Source organism: Chiloscyllium punctatum, chromosome 40 (genome assembly GCF_047496795.1).
Source record: "Chiloscyllium punctatum isolate Juve2018m chromosome 40, sChiPun1.3, whole genome shotgun sequence".
Lineage (NCBI taxonomy): Eukaryota > Metazoa > Chordata > Chondrichthyes > Orectolobiformes > Hemiscylliidae > Chiloscyllium > Chiloscyllium punctatum.
The window spans coordinates 45,355,462-45,367,527 of record NC_092778.1 but is presented as its reverse complement, the minus strand read 5'-3'; the positions used below and the strand labels follow the sequence as shown (position 1 = coordinate 45,367,527).

The following is a 12,066-nucleotide window of genomic DNA, read 5'->3' as shown; positions in this document are numbered from 1 at the left end:
GTCAAGCGATAATACCACATGGCCATTCACTCTACATATGGCTAATTCTTAACTGCCCTTTGAAGTGGCCTAGCAAGCCAATCAATTTTACCATACTGCTACAAAAAGATTAAAAAAAAAGATACCACTCAGCTTTGACTTAGGCACCAGAAACACCACATCTAGTCTCATCAACCCTGAAAGGTCCTCTTCATTAAGCTCAGGGGCTTGTGCCAAAATTGGCACAGCTATCACACAGAATAATCAGTCAATCATCTGACTGAGTCATACTTCCTGCATTATGGTTTATAGACAATATCCCAGGAGACACCAGCACCATCCCTACTCTACCAGCAGGACAGAACCACCAGAGCAGGTGGCACAAATAGTGGGAGAGAATTGGCGTGCATCTCATGGCATCAAGACAATCACGAGTAAGGGAACCTTGTGGTTTTACTTACACCAAAATCCTGTCTTCACATCGAAGGAAGTTTCCTCTTTGTTTGTGGCACTACCATAGTTCTAAATGCAATAGATTTTGAGCAGATCTAGCCACTCAGAACAGTGCATCTACAAGGCAGTGTGGTTCTTCAACAACAGAACTGTTTTCTATCATAATATGTAAACCTCATGATCTGATTTATCCCTCATTCTGTCATTACCAACAAGCCAGGAGATCAACAGTGCTTCAGTGAAGAATGCAGGAGAGCATGGCAGTTGCAGCACCAAGCACACCAAAAAATGAGGGATTAACCTGGTAAAGCTACAAATAGGATCACTTGTTGATCAAACAGAGGGACAAAATGTGAGCGGCAGTATTGACCAATATCAGAAACAATGGATCAGATCAAAGTTTTGCAGTCCTGTCAAAATAAGTCATGAGTGTTGGTGAACAATTACAAAACTAACCACTTGAAGAGGCTGCACAAATGTTCATATATCTTCAGTGATATGGGTGACCAGTACATCTGCGCAAAAAAACAAAGTTGAAAAACTTGCAGTCACATTGAGAGAGAGATGTTGAGGGAATGCTTCATCTCAGTCTCATCCTGACAGCCCCGGCTTCAGAGATGTTAGCATTCAGGCATTTCAATTCATTCCTCTTGATATTAAGAGAAAGCTGAAGACACTAGGGACAGCAGAGGTTAAAGGGTCCTACAACATTCTGATAATATGCTGAAAATATGTACTCCATATCTAGCCATGGCCTGGTCAAACTCTTCCAGTACAGGTATCTATACATCCTGACAAAATGGACAACTGCTCAGTTTTGTCCTGTCCACAAAGCAGGGCTGATCCAATCCACCCAATTAGCACCTGATCTGTTTCTCCTGATCACCGAAATGCTTGAAGGTATAATTGACAGTGCAACTAAGCAGCTCTTATACAGCAACAACTTATGCAATGAAACTCAGTTTGGATTCTGCCATTAGCACTCAGTTCCACATCTTAGTACAGCCTTGGTCCAAGCATGAACAAAAGAGCTGAGCTGGAGGTCAGGTAATGGTGACGACACTTTACACTAAGGCAGCATTTGATTACAAGGAAAAAAGCAGCCTGAGCAAATTTGAAGTCAATGGGAGTCAGGCAAAAAATTCTCAGCTGGTTGAAAGTGTGACGAGCATCAAGAAAGATGGTTGTGGTTGTTGAAGGCCAATACTTCAGTCCCAGGCCGTTGCTGCAGAAATGTTTCAGTGTAGTCACCTAGTGCAACTACCTTCAGCTGCTTCATCAATGACATTTCCTTGACCATTAGGTTAGAAGTGAAGATGTTTGCTAATGATTACTGTGCTCAGTAGCATTTGAAACTCCTCAGATAGTGATCCAGCCTGTGTCCATATGCAGCAAGATGTGGACAGCAGTCAGGCTTGGGCTGATGTGTGGCATAAACATTAGTTGCCACAAGTGTCCGGCAATAATCGTCTCCAATAAGAGAGAATTTAACCATTGTTTATTGATATTCAATGACATTACTATAGTTGAATCCACCACTATCTACATGTTGTTACTTCTGAGTTACTATTCACCAGAAACAGAATTAGACTAGCCATATAGATTCTGTGCGCATAAGAGTGGTGCAGGCTAGGAATTCTGTGGCAAACTCCTGACACTTCAAAACGTGTCCATCTACAAGGCATACAGGCAGTACAGTGGTCAGCAGGAACCTGGGCTCAATTCTGCCCTTGGATGACTGTCTGTGTGGAGTTAGCACAAATTCTCCCAGTGTCGGCGTGGTTTCCTCTGGTTCCCTCCCACATTCCAAAGATGGGCAGCTTAGGTGAATTGGCCATGCTAAATTGCCTATACTGTCCAGGGGTGTGCAGGCTAGCTGAATTAGCAATGGGAAAATGCAGCGTTACAACAGGGATAGGATAAGATGCTCTTCAGAGGGTCAGTATGCATGTGACGGGCCAAATGGCTCACTGCCACACTGCAGGGATTCTATGATTCTAAGTCAGGACTATGACAGTATATTCTCCTCTGCCTGGACCATTTTACCTCCTTTGACACTCAAGAAGCATGTCACCATCCAGTACAAGCAGTCTGTCTGGTTGGTATCCATGCACCACTTTAAACATTCACTCCCTTCACCACCAGCACACAGTGGCAGCAGTGTGTGCATTTACATCTTGCACAGTAGCAACTTGCCAAACCTTCAACACTACATTCTAAACATGCAACCCCTATCCCCCAGAAAGCTAAGGGCAGCAGATGCACAGAAAAATCATTGCAACATAATCAAATGGACTGCAGCATGCTGCCTCACCAGGGTCCCAGGTTTGATTCCAGCCTCGGGTGACTTTCTGTGTGGAGTTTGCACATTCTCCCCGTGTCTGTGTGGGTTTCCTCTGGATGCTCCGATTTCCTCCCACAGTCCAAAGATGTGCAGGTCAGGTGAATTGGCCATGCTAAATTGCCCGTAGTGTTAGGTGCATTAGTCAGAGGGAATGGGTCTGGGTGGGTTATTCTTCGGAGGGTCGGTGTGCACTTGTTGAGCCAAAGGGCCCGTTTCCACCTAATGCCAATTTCTCAAAGACAACAAATTTCTAGCCTTGCTAGGAATGCCAATGTCCTATGAAATAATGAGAAAAGGCTATCATACCCAATGTTGTCTTTTCACAAATTGGATCAACTAAGTCTATGGACATGTAAAATAAAGTCACACCATAGGTCAGTTATAATGTCTGAAAATGTGCCCCAAAGTTTACCTAAACAACATGGTTAGGATCTATGCCAACAAGATCAGAATGGAAAATATAAGGGGACAGGAAACAATTAACTTTTATTCATTACTACAGGAACACCATTTTCGTTTGACATGACAACAAGTTTAGTTGAACTGGTCCTTTTTGACTGTCAAGGCAACAATTCTTGCACAGCTGTTTGTGGGAATAATCCTATATAGAAACTCACAACAACACTGGAATACAGAATATTGTATGGAAAGCAAATTTGCTCAATCCAATTCAAACAGAATGCATCTTAAATCAGCTCTGATTATGCATTTAAAGGATACAGTCAGAACACACATGTCCCACATATGTTGCTAGCTCCATAGGAGCCACTTGAGTTAAAATGAGTTTCATCTAATGAGCTTGGATTCCCATTTTACTATTAACACTAATTGCTCCTGTGATTATAAAAATGTCTGATGACACTATGACTGATCTCCCAGGGTTTGTCCAGGTTCATCTCCAGAGACCACACCCTGGCCAAATTCAGCCACTTCAGGTGTTTATGCAGCCAGCACTGGTATCAAGGCTAAGAGACAGAGTCTCCACAATCATTGGATCAAAGCACTTCATCCTTGTTCACTGGGCTGCACTCACTTATTTCTGTTATCCTGCCTGGAGGACAATTCAGGTTAGAGACAAAAAGAACTGCAAATGCTGGAATCCAAGGTAGACGAGCAGAAAACTGGATGAACACATCAAGCCAGGCAGCATCAGGAGGTAGAGAAGTTTACATTTCAGGTGTAACTCTTCTTCAGTCCTGAAGAAGGGTTATACACAAAACGTCGACTTCTCCACCCCCGATGCTGCCTGGCTTGCTGTGTTCCTCCAGCTTGTCTACCTTGGAGAACAATTTGAGCAGAACAATGCTGAAGGCAGTGCACCTAGTTTTAGAACAACAAGATCTGATCCAGAGACTACAATGTTAATTGTAATGTAAAATATTTTATAATTTTACAACAAGACAAAATTCAACTGAAGTGTTAGTTAATCATTGATAGCTTCCTCTGGTACACAAAACTATTAAAACCAACTCATCAATCTCTATGCATAGCAATGTTCACGAAAAAGGTTTTCAGGAGCGGTGAGAGGATGGTGACAGTCTGGAAGTGGAATGTGAAAATACATCACAAAAAGGCCCAGTTTACCTCACATTATTCTGGGAGAGAAAGAAATCTAAAAGGATTGAGCAACAAGTGACATAAACTGTTTCAGGCTGTAACTATGCCCCAGGAACATGAGTGGTATTTGCCATTCCATAGACGAAATGCTGTCATCAAGCCAAAAAGACATCTATCATATAAAGGGTAATGTAGGTTTATGAATTTCAATGCAGGAGTCTTGCTTCGATGGCATTAGATATCTGAGTAACACGCCCTCCAAAGACTGGCAGAGTGTATCAAATAGCACATACCTTTAGCTTTTGCAACAGGCAAGGTATCGAATATATCCAGCCAGCCTGCACTTACAAAACTCTAAACACACTATCCAATATTAAATGTGATTCAGTGTTTGGACAGTTTTTGCTAAATAATCCCAACTGTACTAGAAATTATGCCGTCAAGCAATACAAGATGATCAGTTGAATTTGCAGTTGGGCACACTTGCATGTACTGAAATCTACATATTAATATACAGGGATGCTGTTTTTAAATGGACAGAAAAACGGTAAGTTAGAAAATAAGAGCATTGTAGACCACTTGGCCTTTTGAGCCTGTTCTGCCACTCAGTATGATCATGGCTGATCATCCAACCTGGTACCCAGTTCCCGCTTTCTCTCCAATCTCTTTGTTTCTTTAAGCCATAAGAATTATATCTATCTCCTCCTTGAAAACATTCAAACATTTGAACTTAACTGCTTTCTGTGGCAGAGAATTTCACAGACTCTCCACCCTTTGGGTGAAGAAGTTTCTTCTCAAATCAGTTCTAAATGGCTTACATCCCATCCTTGGACTGTGGCGCCTGATTCTTGACTCTCCAGTCAATGCGAACATCCTTCCTACCTTTATCCTGTTTGGTTTTGTTAGAATTTTATGGGTTTCTATGAGCTCCCCCCATATTCTTCTAAACTCAATGAATATAGTCCTAATTGATCCAGTCTGTACTCCCTACATCACTCCTGCTATTCGAGGAATAAGTCTGGTAAACCTTTGTTGCACTCCCTTCATAGCCAAAACATCTTTCCTCAAATATGGAGATCAAAACTGCACATAATACTCAGGTGTGGTCTCACCAAGACCTTGTACAATTGCAGCAAGACATCTCTGTTCTGGTACTTGAATCCTCGATACGAAGGCCAAAATACCATTTGCCTTCTTCACGGTCAACAGCATCTGCATGCTTACTTTGAGGGAATGATATACACGGACACCCAGATTGCATTACACCTCAGTCTTGCCAATCTAGTTCATACAGATAAAAATCTGCCTTGCTGTTTTTGCTGCCATAATAGATAACCTCACATTTATTCATATTAGACTTCATCTGCCATGCATTACCCGTTCACTCTCTTGCCCAAATCACACTGAACATCTCTACATCCTCATAGTTCAGCCACCCACCCAGTTTTGTGTCATTTACAAACTTAGAGATATTACATTGAGTTCCCTTATCTTAATCATTAATATACATTAAGAGTTGCTGAGGTCCAAGCATTTATCCCTGCTAGTCACTGGTTGTTATTTGGAAAAATTACCCATTTATACCTACTTGTTGCTTCCCATCTGACAACCAGTTCTCTATCCATGTCTACCTCAAATGCTATGCACTTCAATTTTTCATGCGAATTTGTTATGTGGAACCTAACTGCAAATCTTCTGAAAGTTTTGCAGTTCCACTGGCTCAACCGTATCAATTCTATTTAGTTACTTTCCTGAAAGATTCCTATAGATTTCACCAAGCATCATTTCAGTTTCATAAATCCTGTCAAACAAAGAACATGAGTACACACTGCACCTGTTTCATCTTAACAGCCATTCTCTGGTTCATTCCTCAGAGCAATGCTTTGACCAATAAGAGTTAACCTCCTCGGCTTAAAATGAAATGGAGATTGGCAGTTAACAGTCAGTCATCATTTACCTGGTTCATTCTCCATGACAGTGCCTCTACCAGAAACCGCTTTCCAATCAATAAACATTCTTTACTCTTACAGTATAAAATGTTGTTGCTCTTTATAATTTATTGCAATGTTATGATAAGATGACAAAAAGCTTTGACAGTATGCATATTTTTAGGTGGCCTAGCTGACTGGAGGCAGTGTCTGAATGACAGCTTGGAGTTGACAGGATGCTAAGTTCATGAAACAACTATATCCCTGCAACTTCCAGCCCTTTAACCCTTTGAGATCTCTGCGGCCCTAATAACCTAGTCCCTTGTATAAACCGAAAATTGCTCATGTTTAGATAATAATCAAATACTCTCTTGAATGCCTCAACTGAACTCTCATTATCGATTCTTTGATAAAAGGGAACAGTTTCTCCCTATCTACCTTGGCCAGCCCCTTTGTGGTTTTGAAAACTTCTATCAAATTCCTACCAAATTGGAGGGGAAGATGTGTAACGTGATGGATTAGATTGGAAAGATGATGCATGATCTGTTGAACCTTGTTGGCTGGAAGGTGAAATCCAGAGAAATCCTATCATGGTTCCAGAAGGGAAAGGAAGGAGTGAGAAAAGTAGTGTGTGAAGTCAGATGGATACAGTCAAGGAGCCTATTAAACAGGGTGGAGGGAATTTTGAGTTGAGGAAAAAGACATTTCAAGAGCTTTGTTATGGAAGGTGACATTGTTGGAACAAATGCAACAGATAGAGAAAAACAGGGAAAATGTAACCGAGTCACTACAAGAATCAGGTTAAGAAGAAGTGTGGTCAGGGTAGCTGAAAATAGCAGATGATTATCATAAATACGGATAGATTTCTGAGGATAGGTAAAGTCGAGAAAGGAAAAGGAAGAATCAATGCTGGATCATGTGAAGGTGAGAAAAGGTGGAAAGTTGAACCAAAGTTCATGAAATTTTTCAGTTCATGACAATAGCAGGAAATAGCATTGCCCTCCTTATTTTTTAAAAAAAAGAGTTGAGGAAGAGGTCCTGAGTGGAACAGAAACAAATAATATTCCACATATCCTACAAAAGGCAGGATAGCTAGACTATAAAAAGTTAACAAAGCAACATTTTTTAATTTAGAAGAGGTAGAGTCAAAAGGATAATTTGTTCAATGTATGAACAAGTTCAGTTGGGAGAGGATGAGGACAGATTATTTCTTTCAGAGAAGAATTGGAAGACTCCTGAAGCCGTCGTGGTGGAACTTGGAGATCCTGAGAGTTCAGACGTCAGTGATTAAAAGGAGGCAATGAAGTTCAGGAAACATTAGAAATAAATTGATCAAAGTGAGTAACTGGTGTAGGGGGTGACAGTAATCTCTATGCAGGTCTTCACATTCTGTGGTGAACTCGCAAAATTTCTGTCTAGACTTACGGACTCTTCCCATGCCTCCAAAGACTACACTGTGGTTTCCAGTGCACCTGGAGCTGGCACACAAACCTTCTTCAGAAACTCAAGTATTGCATCTCAGACCAGTACGGTCTTATGATTGTGGCATAAAGCTCCTTTTCATCTACCATGGCTACCATCCAAATCTCTTATGCCTCATCACCTGTTCTCTTGAATTCAACTTGAATTTTGACCTCAAATGCAAAATTAAATTGCATGCTAAATAAAACTGCTAGTTTCAGTGACAGACTTAATGCCAAAATTAATGTTTTAATCCAGAAAGTGCAAGTGTTAGACTATGGAAACAGAAATATTACAAGTATTCCTATTCCCTCCTAAGGCACTAATAATGCTATTCTTCCCTCAAATCCCAGAAAGTGGCTCTTTGTCTTCTGTTGTGGGATAATTAAGTCAACATGGGACATTGCCTCTTCCTCAAAGGTTTCGGCTATGTACATGACAATCCCATCCTCTGTCTTTTTAACTGGAAGTCCAGGTGCCCTATACTAACTTACCCCATCCACTTCATTCAGTGCATAGGCTACAGTAATATATTCCCAAACATAGAACATTTATCTCCCTTTTGTGAAGGTGACTCATGATCAGAGAATACTTATTTCAAAATAAACAATGGTTAATAAATTCACCACACGCTGCTACAACTAAATGGTGGCAATGGATTTTATTCTTACAATAAATTATGTTTGAAACTAGGCCATATTACTGAATTCAGGAGAAAAAAAAATAAGGATAAGAATGAAAGAAATTACTAAAATGAATGCAGGAAACCAAAGAGACAAATTACAAGTGGAGTTGAGAACATTTCAATCATGTGTAAAGGGAACAAAAGGTTGGAACAAGGATGGTGAGAAGAGATGAGATACTCTTGATTAGCAAAAATCCCATAAGGCTTGCATTACAAATAGCCTCTTCGAACCAGATGCCTATTGCATGGCTTCATCTGGCAATCCCTGTTTAGGATTGGATGGTTGTTTGACTCCTCTAAGTTGTATAGCTCTAGGTTAGTAGGGGTCATTAGCTTTAATTGGTAGTCTACCTAAGAGTCAGTAACTGATTTTAAAATATCCAAGTATGGTTTAGCCGACTTTGTATATGTCAGTTTACAGTCCAGAAGTTGACAAACTGCCAACATCAACAGTGATGTCAAGGGTAGAAGGTAAGGTGATGGCATAGTGGTATTATTGTGAGACCAAATCATATTGACATAGGTCTGGAGTCACATGTAGGCCAGGCCAGACCAGGTAAGGATGGCAATTTCCTCCCCTAAGGGACATTTATGAACCAGATGGGATTTTCCAACAATCAACAATGGATTCATGATCATCCAGATTTCTTTTCAATGAAGTCAAATTCTATCATCTGCCCTGGTGGGATTCGAATCTAGGTCCCCAGAACATTCCTGGGTCTCTGGATTAACAGTCCTACAATAATACCATGAGGCCTTCACCTCCCTGAGAGTCACTGAAATGACTGGAATCAAATACCTCTCCTACCTTCTAGTTTGTACTGTTATTGACCAGACCAGACTCCCCATAGCCTCGACCCTAACCTTTTATTATATATTTTTAAAAGGCAAGTGTAAGCCAGCGTGTTCCAGATATGATTCGATTGATCCATCACTAAGCTTTAATCAAACACACTTTATCCTTACAACACAGTTAAATAATAACAAAAGAATTGGTGTATATTCCATAGTGTATGGAATATTATGTATTAATATTCCATAATAATACATTATTTATGGAAATAACAAGATAATGTATTATTTTACCACTAATTATCAACTGTTCCAATGCAATTCAACAAAGCAATTATGATTTTCATATATTGCCTCTCTCCAGTCCAGAAGAAACAAACCATCTGTCCCCTTTGATTTTTTAAGAGGAACTCGGTAAAAACAATGACTGCAGATGCTGGAAACCAGATTCTGTATTAATGGTGCTGGAAGAGCACAGCAGTTCAGGCAGCATCCAAGTAGCTTCAAAATCGACGAGAAGGGCTTTTGCCCGAAATGAAGATTTCACTCTTGCAGTATAGAACTCACACTTTTAACACCAACAGTCAGCAGAAACATTCTCAACTACCTGGAAGCAAAACCAGAAGTGTTCCTAGATCTGTGTGAGCTCTGACCCTGACCACTCATAATTGTTTTGTCAAAACAAAAGCTAGGGATAACTCCAAACTGTTTACCAACTGCTTGTCTGAAGATGACATTTTGGCGCCACTGTGACAACGTCCAAGTGCAAGAGAAACATGACAGAACATATCTCTTAAAGACATAGAACAGTCATAGTATCCCACCTCTGGTTCTTAAAGTGATAATGGCACTGGCCATGTGGCTAACACTGTAACCAGCTCTCAGGCACTTGCTGCTATCAGTCCATTCAAGTATTGATGTTCAAATATCGCATGGACGTGGCTCACCTGCCACCACCACTACAACCCCTGACCTAAACCTAAACACCTGTTCGAAGGGTGAGTGTTACTCTCTCTCTCATACACATATCTTCATGCCAGAGGCACACCCAACTTGCAGAACTATCGGAGTATAGTTTATAGGTTTATGCCTGTGATTTGTTCTGTGTGTTACCAGTGAAGCACTACTATTGAACTTCTAAAAGGTATTACATAAATTGCTTCACATGGGACTGAATGTGAAAAGGCCCACAGAATTAGGAGAGAGTACATTAAGCTGACACAAAACTAGCATCAAATGTTGAACAATAAAGACAATAATAACTAAACTTTAAAGTAATTTAAAGGCTTGACTACTGATGTCCATTCTTCATTTAACATACTAGTGAAATGAATTAACAGTTGAGCTGGTGTTCAATTATCCAGTACAGAGGTACCATGAGGAGACATCAATTGGGTCATTCATGGTGAAACAGGGTCAATCTATATATTGTATATAAAATTCAAAGAAACTTCAAAGAATTATGAATTATTTTGCACTGCAATAATGGTTGAAGTAGTCTGAACTCATTAAGAACAGCCAACTCACAATGGGCTGTAATGGTCTGGGGGAATGTATGGCTAATTTACCCAGAGCAAAAAAATGTTCTCAATTTGTTAAGGTGAGTGTCATTCTTTCCCTTTTATACATTTTTTGTTAGTACAAAGATCCAGCATCATTACAGTTGCTAAGAGGAGTCTCAATCAACTAACTGAACACAGGGAGATTAACACCAAACAATGACGACAGGTAGCATGAAGTCACTCAGCAAGCCCACATTATAGATCTCCCATAGGAAAAGCCCCTGCAATGCAGAAGTGTCTTTGAGTGATTTAAGCACACATATCACTCTCACTACTAGGAATCCGCAACCTGTAGGAACATTTTTCTACACAAGGGATTGCCTTCACTATTGCTGCCACAGATCGGTTTAAGAAAAAGCTTAAATTCTTTACTCTTAAAAAGGAAAATACTGTACAGTAGCACTGTGCTTAAGTTACTAGCTGGTATAAGAGGTTACAGGACAAAAGTGAGAACCTGCCATTCAAACCATGAAAGAAAGAGCAAAGCACAGACGATAACCTTTCTTTGCAACCCAGCATTATTAAAAAGGAAGCAGGCACAGCTTTGAGCACTGCATCTGGATTGTATCTACCAGTGAAAACTACAGATGTGACAGAAGGACATATGAATTGCATCATTTGGGATGGTCTCTGGAATCGGTTTTTAAATACAGAATTGGCTTGAAATGATAATTACCAAGGTAAACAGTATGTTATAGTCAGTCTTCCCATCATTGAAAATTAACTTGGAAATAAATTTTAATTATAAGCACCTGCCTGATTTTTGAAGAAAAATAGCAGTGAATGACAATAAAATGGGCACTCACATGGAGAATTCATTATTTCCAATAATGTAAAAACATTTTTGTCTGAACAGCCCTTCTGGAATAACAATTTTCGTGGTTCAGTGTGTGACAGCAGGGAGAGGAATTCCACTGACAATACACTTTCAAATGATAAGAGTCTCAAATTAATTAACCCCATGATGCTTTAGTTCTACAGTTTGTGATTCAAGATACAGCGCTCGAAATATAAATGATGGCTTAAAACAATCAGTATTGGAAACAGCAAATGTTTAGCATCTCTGTATTAGTCATAATAGCAACAGTTCAGAAAAACTTCAATAATACAAAGGAATATGTTATGGAGACACTATGATTTTAAGCTGAAAATCAGAGATACACATATAATTATAAAGTATAAGGACTGTAAATTAAAGCAAAGCTGATGGATAGATTTCAATCCTTTTTGATGAGCTAATATACATTTGAGTTTTTCAGAACTACAGATAGAAATATACAAAATTTAAGTACCAACAGTGATTGA

The 12,066-nt window shown here is 39.8% G+C and overlaps 1 protein-coding gene across 1 annotated transcript in view; it reads right to left on the bottom strand.

Moving 5' to 3' along the window:
- The window catches only part of LOC140464550 (uncharacterized protein C16orf52 homolog B), a 98,120-nt gene that overhangs the window by 2,113 nt on the left and 83,941 nt on the right, over positions 1-12,066 (bottom strand). The window lies entirely within an intron of this gene.